The sequence below is a fragment of the Arachis stenosperma genome, chromosome 6, assembly GCF_014773155.1.
Source record: "Arachis stenosperma cultivar V10309 chromosome 6, arast.V10309.gnm1.PFL2, whole genome shotgun sequence".
NCBI classification, from domain to species: Eukaryota; Viridiplantae; Streptophyta; class Magnoliopsida; order Fabales; family Fabaceae; genus Arachis; species Arachis stenosperma.
In genome coordinates, this window is record NC_080382.1 from 84,921,173 (window position 1) to 84,933,217 (window position 12,045).

The window sequence follows — 12,045 nt, forward strand, 5'->3', positions numbered from 1 at the left end:
TGTTTAGGAATTGGGCACATATTCATATATTGATTAAATGTATAGACCTTATGCATTGATGTTCTTGTGTATAGTTTGAAAGAAAGAAAAAGAAAAAAAATGAAAAAAAAAGGAAATAAAAGTGAAAAAGAATAAAAAAAGAGAAATAAATAAAATAACACAATAAAGAAGGGACAAAATGCCCTAAAGTGAAGTCAATAAAAAGGAATCAATGCATAGGTGTTATGAACCAAATAAGAATACATGAGTATGTGAAAAAGTGAAGAATGGGTAGTTAGAGTAGTTTGAACTTGTATAGGTCATTATATAGGTTAGGTGGGAAAGCCTATGTTAATCAAAGATTCAATCCTAGTCCACTTAACCATAAATGATCCTACCTTGACCCTAACCCCATTACAACCTAAATGAAAGACCTCATGATGAATGTATGCATGCATTGAATAAGTGTTGATCGTTAGAAGAAAATCAAATTTTGGACAACATGATTAGAAGAGAATTGAGTGAATTAACCCTTAAACACTTGAGTGAATAGAGCGGATACACATCCGGTGAGGGTTCAAAAGTTCAATCACATGTGTTCACCCATATTGTCTATATTCTTGCAAGTTTAAACTCTTTTTGATAATTCAATACAATTGTGGTTTGGACTTAATTCCTATTGCCTAGCTCTTGTGCTTACACATGCTCTCTTGAAAATTGATTTGTTTGAACTAAACATTTCCAATTGCTTTAGATAGTTGCATGTAGATAGGATTCATATAGTTTAGTTGCATTCAAATAAATGTCATAACCCTATAGTTCCCTCTTATTTTAGCATGAGGACATGCTAAGGCTTAAGTGTGGGGAGGTTGACAAACCCCGATTTGACGGTTTGTCTTGTATTGAATTTAGAGCATCTTGATAGCCTTTTGTCACATTTAGCCTAGGAATTAGCATGGTTTTGTTATCTCTCCCTTATTTGTGCTTAAGTGTAAAAACATGCTTTTTAAGCCTTATTTTGATGAATTCTATTTTCTCCTTGATTCCATAAGATGCCTTGATATGTTTGTTAGTAATCTCAGCATGAAATAGGCTAAGCATGGATCAAAGGAAGCAAGGAAGGAAGCATACAAGTGGAGAGAAGCATAAAAAGTCAAAGAAACAAAGTCAGCCAAAGCACGCGCACGCGCACAAGGCGCTCGCGCGCACATTGCGAAACGGGCCAAAGGCGCGCACGCGTACCATGCGCGCACGCGCCGATGATGGCACATGACCTCACTAATGAAGCACGTGCCTGGCGATTTTGGGAAGGTTTCAGCAACCAACTTTGGCGCCAAAATGCATATAAGAGCCAAGGATTGAAGGGGATTGACATAGATTCATACACACATATAGAGATTAGTTTAGTTTTAGTTTCTAGAGAGAGAAGCTCTCACTTCTCTCTAGGATTAGGAATTAGGGTTAGATTAGGATCTCATAATTCTAGGTTTAATTCAAGTCTCCTTCTACTTCTACCTTCAATTGATGATTGCTACACTTTGGTTCTTCTTTCTATCCCTATCCTCTTGTTGTAATTTCTCTTATTTTGTTTCTAGGTTTTGTAATTGAGATATTTTTGTTCTTTTGTTTTCTTTTAATAATGCAATTTGAGATAATTCATGTGATTGTGATGTTGTTGATTGTTGTTTTGTTAATTCTTTGTAATTGTTAGTTGTTGATTCCTTTTGTTCTTACAAATAAAAATGCTTCCTTTCATTACCCTCCAAGTGTTTGATGAAATGCTTGAGAGGATGTTAGAGTAAAATTCTATGTTCTTGGCTTGAGAAGGTGACTTAGGATTTCTTGAGTCACTAGTGTCCAATTGATTGCTAGTTGATAGCCATTAACTCTAGCCTTCATTAATCCAATTAGTGGAAAGCTAGGACTTATGGACTAGGATTGATATAACTCACTTGACTTTCCTTTGTTAATTGATTTAAGGATGACTAAGTGGGATTAATCCTTGCAACTACCATACTTGTGGCTAGTGATAATGATGAAGACCTTTGACAACCAAATCTTGCCAAGACCATTTTGTTAATAAAGTTTTCTTACCATTTACTATTCATGTTTCTCATCTAAAACCCCAAAATAAACAAGTCCGTAACCAATAACAAGAACACTACCCTGCAAGTCCTTTGAGAGACGACCCGAGGTTTAAATACTTCGGTTATTAATTTTAGGGGTTTGTACTTAGTGACAACCAAATTTTTGTATGAAAGGATTTGTGTTGGTTTAGAAACTATACTTGCAACGAGATTTCAATTGTGAAATTCTAAACCGTCAAAAATCCAATCATCATTGATCCTTCAAGAAGAAGATGCCACTAAGGTGGATTCATTCCTTGTTCTTTATTTCTTTCTGTTTTCGGTTTTTAATGTTGTGTTTATCTATGTTTTGTGTCTTTATTTCATGATCATTAGTATGTAGTAACTATGTCTTAAAGCTATGAATAAATTCCATTAATCCTTCACCTCTCTTAAATGAAAAATGTTTTAACTCAAAAGAACAAGAAGTACATGAATTTCGAATTTATCCTTGAATTTAGTTTAATTATATTGATGTGGTGACAATACTTTTTGTTTTCTGAATGAATGATTGAACAGTGCATATTTTTGATCTTGTTGTTTATGAATGTTAAAATTGTTGGCTCTTGAAAGAATGATGAACAAAGAGAAATGTTATTGATGATCTAAAAAATCATGAAATTGATTCTTGAAGCAAGAAAAAGCAGTGAAGAAGCAAAAGCTTGTGAAAAAAAAAGAAAAAAAATGGCGAAAAAAAAAAAGAAAAAGCAAGCAGAAAAAGCCAATAGCTCTTAAAACCAAAAGGCAAGGGTAAAAAGGATCCAAGGCTTTGAGCATCAATGGATAGGAGGGCCCAAGGAAATAAAATCCAGGCCTAAGCGGCTAAATCAAGCTGTCCCTAACCATGTGCTTGTGTCATGAAGGTCCAGGTGAAAAGCTTGAGACTGAGTGGTTAAATTCGTGATCCAAAGCAAGAAGAGTGTGCTTAAGAGCTCTGGACACCACTAACTGGGGACTCTAGCAAAGCTGAGTCACAATCTGAAAAGGTTCACCTAGTTATGTGTCTGTGGCATTTATGTATCTGGTGGTAATACTGGAAAACAAAGTGCTTAAGGCCACGGCCAAGACTCATAAGTAGCTGTGTTCAAGAATCAACATGCTTAACTAGGAAAGTCAATAACACTATCCAAAATTCTAAGTTCCTAGAGAAGCCAATCATTCAGAACTTCAAAGGAAAAAGTGAGATGCCAAAACTGTTTAGAAGCAAAAAGCTACAAGTCCCGCTCATCTAATTATAATTAATATTCATTGATATTCTGGAATTTATAGTATATTCTCTTCTTTTATCCTAGTTGATTTTCAGTTGCTTGGGGACAAGCAACAATTTAAGTTTGGTGTTGTGATGAGCGGATAATTTATACGCTTTTTGGCATTGTTTTTAGGTAGTTTTTAGTAAGTTCAAGCTACTTTTAGGGATGTTTTCATTAGTTTTTATGTTAAATTCACATTTCTGGACTTTACTATGAGTTTGTGTGTTTTTCTATGATTTCAGGTAATTTCTGGCTGAAATTGAGGGACTTGAGCAAAACTCTGAAAAAGGCTGACAAAAGGACTGCTGATGCTGTTGGAATCTGACCTCCCTGCACTCAAAATGGATTTTCGGGAGCTACAGAACTCCAAATGGCGCGCTCTCAACGGCTTTCGAAACTAGACATCCAGAGCTTTCCAGCAATATATAATAGTCTATACTTTATTTGGGAATTGAACGCCAAGTACATGCTGCTGTCTGGAGTTAAACGCCAGAAAAACGTCATGATCCGGAGTTGAACGCCCAAAACACGTCATAACTTGGAGTTCAACTCCAAGAAAAGCCTCAGCTCGTGGATTGATCAAGCTCAGCCCAAGCATACACCAAGTGGGCCCCGGAAGTGGATTTATGCATCAATTACTTACTCATGTAAACCCTAGGAGCTAGTTTATTATAAATAGAACATTTAACTATTGTATTAGTCGTCTTTTGACCACGTTTCATCTTTGGTCTCAGTTTTGTTTTATTCTTCATCTTAAGAGGCTATTGATCACATTCAGGGGCTGGCCATTCGGCCATGCCTGAACCTTTGACTTATGTATTTTCAACAGTGGAGTTCTGCACACCATAGATTAAGGTGTGGAGCTCTGCTGTACCTAAGTTTCAATACAATTACTATTTCTTTCTATTCAATTCTCTTTTATTCTTATTCCAAGATATACATTGCACAACACTTTGATGAATGATGATCCGTGACACTCATCATCTTCTCACTATGAACGCGCGTGACTGACAACCACTTCCGTCTACCTTAGGCCGGGCGCATATCTCTTAGATTCCCAACAGAATCTTCGTGGTATAAGCTAGATAGATGGCGGCATTCATGGGGATCCGGAAAGTCTAACCTTGTCTGTGGTATTCCGAGTAGGATCCTGGGAATCCGGAAAGTCTAACCTTGTCTGTGGTTTCCGAGTAGGATTCCGGTATTGAATGACTGTGACGAGCTTCAAACTCTGAAGGCTGGGCATTAGTGACAGATGCAAAGAATCAATGGATCTATTCCAACCTGATGAGAACCGACAGATGATTAGTCGTGCTGATAGAGCATTTGGACCATTTTCACTGAGAGGATGGGATGTAGCTATCAACCAAGGGTGATGCCTCTAGACGATTAGCCGTGCAGTGACAGCGCATAGGACCATTTTCCCGAGAGGATTGAAAGTAGCCATTGATGATAGTGATGCCCTACTACAGCTTGCCATGGAAAGGAGTAAGAAGGATTGGAAGAGAGAGTAGTGAAGTAGAGTTTCAAGAGGAGCACATCATCTCCATACGCTTGTCTGAAATTCCCACTCTTGATTTACATAAGTATTTATCCCTTTATTTTCTTTTTATATGATTTTCTAAATTCCATAATTTTATCCTCCTGACTGGGATTTACAAGATGACCATAGCTTGCTTCATACCAACAATCTCTGTGGGATGACCCTTACTCGCGTAAGGTTTACTGGACGACCCAGTACACTTGCTGGTTAGTTGAACGGAGTTGTGAATTCAATTAGAGCCAATTATTAAATTTCATACAAGTACAAAGAGCATGTGATCACAATTTCGTCCACCACTAGTCTAGTATAAATAGGACATTTTACTATTGTATTAGACATCCTGGATTGTATTTTTGATCCTGTGATCACGTTTTGGAGGCTGGCCATTCGACCATGCCTGAACTTTCATCACTTATGTATTTTCAACAGTGGAGTTTCTACACGCCATAGATTAATGGTGTGGAGCTCTGCTGTACCTCGAGTTTTAATGCAATTACCACTATCTTTTATTCAAATTCAATCTTATTTCTGTTCTAAGATTCTACTCGTACTTCAACCTGATGGATGTGATGATCCGTGACACTCATCATCATCCGTCCATATGAACACGTGCCTGACAACCACTTCCGTTCTACAAGTGAAAGCTAGAGTGTGTATCTCTTGGATTCTTGATGCACGACGCATGGTTGCCCTCGCCGGACAACCGAGCCTCCTTCCATTCTGTGAGATCAGAGTCTTCGTGGTATAAGCTAGAATTGACGGCGGCATTCATGAGAATCCGGAAAGTCTAAACCTTGTCTGTGGTATTCCAAGTAGGATTTTCTAGAGCTACAAAACTCCAAATGGCGCGCTCTCAATTGCGTTGGAAAGTGGACATCCAGGGCTTTCTAGCAATATATAATAGTTTATACTTTAGTCGAGTTTAAACAACGCAAACTGGCGTTCAACACCAGTTCCATGCTGCATTCTAGAGTAAAACACCAGAAACACGTCACAAACCAGAGTTAAACGCCAAAAACACATTACAACTTGGCATTTAACTCCAAGAGAAGCCTCTGCACGTGTAAAGCTCAAGCTCAGCCCAAGCACACACCAAGTGGACCCCGAAAGTGGATTTCTACATCAATTACTTATCTTTGTAACCCTAGTAGCTAGTTTAGTATAAATAGAACATTTTACTATTGTATTGGGGGTCTTATTCCCTATTTTCGTATTCACATGCTATTTGGGGAGGCTGGCCATTCGGCCATGCCTAGACCTTGTTCTTATGTATTTTCAACGGTGGAGTTTCTACACACCATAGATTAAGGTGTGGAGCTCTGCTGTTCCTCGAGTATTAATGCAAATTACTATTGTTCTTCTATTCAATTCACGCTTATTCTTATTCTAAGATATCCATTCACACCCAAGAACCTGATGAATGTGATGATTATGTCATGCTCATCACCATTCTCACTTATGAACGTGTGCCTGACAACCACTTTCGTTCTAAATGCAAATAAGCTTGAATGAATATCTCTTGGACTCCTTAATCAGAATCTTCATGGTATAAGCTAGAATCCATTGGCTGCATTCTTGAGAATCCGAAAAGTCTAAACCTTGTCTGTGGTATTCCTAGTAGGATTCAGGGATTGAATGACTGTGACGAGTTTCAAACTCGCGACTGTAAGGCGTGCTAACAACGCAAAAGGATAGTAAATCCTATTCTTACATGATCGAGAACCGACAAATGATTAGCCATGCGGTGACAACGCACCTGGACCATTTTCACTGAGAGGACAGACGGTAGCTATTGACAACGGTGATCCCCCAACATACAGTTTGCCATGGAAAGGAGTAAGAATGATTGGATGAAAGCAGTAGGAAAGTAGAGATTTAGAAGGAACACAGTATCTTCATGCGCTTATCTGAAATTCCCACCAATGAATTACATAAGTATTTCTATCTTTATTTTATGCTTTATTTATCTTTATATTCGAAAACCATTATAACCATTCGAATCCGCCTGACTGAGATTTACAAGATGACCATAGCTTGCTTCATACCAACAATCTCCGTGGGATCGACCCTTACTCACATAAGGTTTATTACTTGGATGACTCAATGCACTTGCTGGTTAGTTGTGGGAAGTTGTGAAGAATGTGTGTGAACCATAGTATTGTGCACCAAGTTTTTGGCGCCGTTGCCGGGGATTGTTTGAGTTTGGACAACTGACGGTTCATCTTGTTACTCAGATTAGATAATTTATTTTTCAAAAAGTTTTCAAAAATTTTTCAAAAATTTTTTCTTTGTTTGCGCTTTTCAAAAAATAATTTTAAAAAAAATCTAAAAAAAAATTGTGTTTCTTATTTGAGTCTTGAGTCAATTTTTAAGTTTGGTGTCAATTGCATGTTTTTAAAATATATGCATTTTTTCGAAAAAATTCATGCATTGCATTCTTCATGATCTTCAAGTTGTTCTTGGTAAGTATTCTTGTTTGATCTTCATATTTTCTTATTTTGTGTCTTTTATTGTTTTTCATATGCATTTTTGAATTCATAGTGTCTAAACATGAAAAATTTCTAAGTTTGGTGTCATGCATGTTTTTCTTTTCTTGAAAGTTTTTCCAAAATAAGTTCTTGATGTTCATTATGATCTTCATAATGTTCTTGGTGTTCATCTTGACATTCATAGTGTTCTTGCATTCATCATTGGTTTTGATCCAATATTTTCATGTTTTGGGTCATATTTGTATTTTTCTCTCTCCTCATTAAAAATTTAAAAATAAAAAAAATATCTTTCCCTTATTTTACTTATAAATTTCGAAATCATTGGGTTGACTTAGTCAAAAATTTTTAAAATAAGTTGTTTCTTGTTAGTCAAGTCAGGATTTCAATTTTAAAAATCTTATCCCTTCAAAATCTTTTTCATAATCAAATCTTTTCTTTTTCCTTTCGTTATTTTCGAAAATTTTTTAAAATTGATTTTCAAAATCTTTTTCTTAATTTTATTTCATAATTTTCAAAAACTTTACTTACAATTAATGTGATTGATTCAAAAATTTGAAGTTTGTTACTTTCTTGTTAAGAAAGGTTCAATCTTTAAATTCTAGAATCATATCTTTTAGTTTCTTGTTAGTCAAGTAATTAATTTTAATTTTAAAAATCAAATCTTTTTAATTTCCTTTTCAAATGTTTTTCAAAACAAATCTCAATCATATCTTTTCAATCATATTTTTTTTCAAAATCAATATCAAAAATCTTTTCTAACTCCTTATCTTTTCAAAATTGATTTTCAAATCTTTTTCAACTAACTAATTGACCTCTTGTTTGTTTTACTATTTCTTATCTTTTTCAAAACCAGCTAACTACTTTCCTCTCTCTCTAATTTTCGAAAATCACCTCCCTCTTTTCCAAAAATCTTTTTATTTAACTAATTGTTTTAATTTTTAATTTTATTTCTTTTTATAAATTCAAATTTTAACTTTAATTTAAAATAAAAATAAAAATATTTTTCTTTTATTTTAGTTAATTTTTGAAAACTCCTCTCTCTCATCTTCTTCTATTTATTTTGTTTATCTACTAACACTTCTCTTCTACTCAAAATTCGAACCCTCTTCTCCTCTCTACCTGTGTTCGGATTTTCTTCTTATTTTCTTTTACTCACATAAAGGAATCTATCTACTGTGGTAAAGAGGATCCCTATTATTATTTTCTGTTCCCTTCTTTTTCATATGAGCAGGAGCAAGGACAAGAACATTCTTGTTGAAGCAGATCCTGAACCTGAAAGGACTCTGAAGAAGAAACTAAGAGAAGCTAAAATACAACAATCTAGAGAAAACCTTACAGAAATTTTCAAAAAAGAACAGGAGATGGCAGCCGAAAATAATGACAAAAACAATAATGCAAGGAGGATGCTTGCTGATTATATTACACCTACTTCCAATTTTTATGGAAGAAGCATCTCACTCCCTGCCATTGGAGCAAACAATTTTGAGCTAAAGCCTCAACTAGTTGCTCTAATGCAACAGAACTGCAAGTTTTATGGACCTCCATTAGAAGATCTCTATCAGTTTTTAACTGAGTTCTTGCAGATCTGTGATACTGTTAAGACTAATAGAGTATATCCTGAAGTCTACAGGCTCATGCTTTTCCCTTTTGCTGTAACAGACAGGGCTAGAACATGGTTGGACTCACAACCTAAAGATAGCCTGGACTCTTGGGATAAGCTGGTCACGGCCTTCTTGGCCAAGTTCTGTCCTCCTCAAAATCTTAGCAAGCTTAGAGTGGATGTTTAGACCTTCAGGCAAAAAGATGGTGAATCCCTCTATGAAGCTTGGGAAAGATACAAGCAGTTGACCAAAAAGTGTCCTTCTGACATGCTTTCAGAGTGGACCATTTTGGATATATTATATGATGGTCTATCTGAGTTCTCCAAGATGTCACTGGACCATTTTGCAAGTGGATCCATTCACCTAAAGAAAACGCCTGCAAAAGGTCAAGAACTCATTGACATGGTTGCAAATAACCAATTCATGTACACCTCTGAGAGGAATCCTGTGAGTAATAGGACGCCTCAGAGGAAGGGAGTTCTTGAAATTGATGCTCTGAATGCCATATTGGCTCAGAATAAAATGTTGACTCAGCAAGTCAACATGATTTCTCAGAGTCTGAATGGATTGCAAAATGCATCCAACAGTACTAAAGAGGCATCTTCTGAAGAAGAAGCCTATAATCCTGAGAACCCTGCAATGGCAGAGGTGAATTACATGGGTGAACCCTATGAAAACACCTATAGTCCCTCATAGAGAAATCATCCAAATTTCTCATGGAAGGATCAACAAAAGCCTCAACAAGGCTTTAATAATGGTGGAAGAAACAGGTTTAGCAATAGCAAGCCTTTTCCATCATCTTTTCAGCAACAGACAGAGAATTCTGAGCAGAGTCCCTCTAGCTTAGCAAACATAATCTATGATCTATCCAAGGCCACTCTAAGTTTCATGAATGAAATAAGGTCCTCCATTAGAAATTTGGAGGCACAAATGGGTCAGCTGAGTAAAAGAGTCACTGAAACTCCTCCTAGTACTCTCCCAAGCAATACAGAAGAGAATCCAAAAAGAGAGTGCAAGGCCATTGATATTATCAAAATGGCCGAATCCAAAGAGGAAGGGGAGGATGTGAATCCTAATGAGGAAGACCCCATGGAACATCCTCCAGACAGAAAGGAGTTCCCTATTGAGGACCTAAAGGAATTTGAAGCTCGTATAGAGACCATAGAGATTCCATTAAACTTCCTTCTGCCATTCATGAGCTCTGAGAACTATTCTTCCTCTGAAGAGGATGAAGATGTAACTGAAAGAGCAAGTTGCTCAATATCTAGGAGCCATCATAAAGCTGAATGCCAAGTTGTTTGGTAATGAGACTTGGGAAGATGAACATCCCTTGCTCATTAGTGAACTAAATATATGGATTCAGTAAACTTTACCTCAAAAGAAATAAGACCCTGGTAAATTCTTAATACCCTGTACCATAGGCCCCATGACCATTGAGAAGGCTCTGTGTGACCTGGGGTCAGGCATAAATCTTATGCCACTCTCTGTAATGGAGAAACTGGGGATCTTTGACGTACAAGCTGCAAGAATCTCATTAGAGATGGCAGACAAGTCAATAAAACAAGCTTATGGATTGGTAGAGGACGTGTTAGTGAAGGTTAAAGGCCTTTACATCCCTGCTGATTTCATAATCCTAGACACTGGGAAGGATGAGAATGAATACATCATCCTTAGAAGACCTTTCCTAGCCACAGTAGGAGCTGTGATTGATGTTGACAGAGGAGAGCTAGTCCTTCAATTGAATGGGGACTACCTTGTGTTTAAAGCTCAATGATCTTCCTCTGCAAACATGGAGAGGAAGCATGAAAAGCTTCTCTCAATACAGAGTCAAACAAAGCCCCCACAATCAAACTCTAAGTTTGGTGTTGGGAGGCCACAACCAAACTCTAAGTTTGGTGTTGAACCCCCACATTCAAACTCTAAGTTTGGTGTTTGGAGATTCCAACAATGCTCTAAACATCTGTGAAGCTCCATGAGAACTCACTGTCAAGCTATTGACATTAAAGAAGCGCTTATTGGGAGGCAACCCAATTTTTATTTATCTATATTTCTATTGTTCTTTTATATTTTATTAGGTTTATGATCATGTGGAGTTACAAACACAATGGCAAAAATTAAAAATAGAATCAAAAATAGCAGAAGAAAAAGCACACCTTGGAGAAAGAGCTGTCTGGCATTTAAACGCCAGAAACAAGCATCTGTCTGGCGTTTAATGCCAGAAACAAGCACCAAGCTGGCGTTTAACGCCAGAAATAAGCATCAGGCTGGTGTTAAACGCCAGAAACAAGCTACATTTGGGCGTTTAATGCCAGAAACAAGCTGCAGTCTGGCGTTAAACGCCAGGATTGCATACAGAGGGCGTTTTACACGCCTAAAAGGTGCAGGGATGAGAAATCCTTGACACCTTAAGATCTGTGGACCCCACAGGATCACCTCAGGATCTATGGACCCCACATGATCCCCACCTACCCCACTTCTCTCTTCTTCACACAATCCAATAACACTATACCCTTCACCAATCACCTCAATATCTCTTCTCCATTACCCCTTCACCAATCACATCTATCCACTCTTCCCCATAAACCCCACCTACCTTCAAATTCAAAATCTCTTTCCCACCCAAACCCACCCTAAATGACCGAACCCAAACCCCTCTCCCTCCACTATATAAACCCCTCCATCCTTCTTCATTTTCACACAACACTACCCTCTCTTCTCCCCCTTGGCCGAAACCCACACCTCTCTCCCTCTCCTCCATATCTTCTTCTTCTTCTTCTATTCTTTCTTCTTTTGCTCGAGGGCGAGCAACATTCTAAGTTTGGTGTGGTAAAAGCATAGCTTTTTTGTTTTTCCAAAACCATTGATGACACCTAAGGCCAGAGAAACCTCAAGAAAGAGGAAAGGGAAGGCAATTGCTTCCACCTCTGAGTCATAGGAGATGGAGAGATTCATCTCAAAAGCCCATCAAGACCACTTCTATGAAGTTGTGGCCAAGAAAAAGATGATCCCTGAAGTCCCTTTTAAACTCAAAAAGGGCGAATATCCAGAGATCCGACA

At 37.3% G+C, this 12,045-nt stretch overlaps 1 non-coding gene across 1 annotated transcript; it reads right to left on the reverse strand.

The window, feature by feature from the left end:
- Positions 1-9,153: 9,153 nt before the first annotated feature.
- On the reverse strand, positions 9,154-9,261 carry LOC130937151 (small nucleolar RNA R71). The gene has a single exon (XR_009068383.1). It is a non-coding gene; the product is annotated as a small nucleolar RNA R71 (small nucleolar RNA).
- Positions 9,262-12,045: the final 2,784 nt, after the last annotated feature.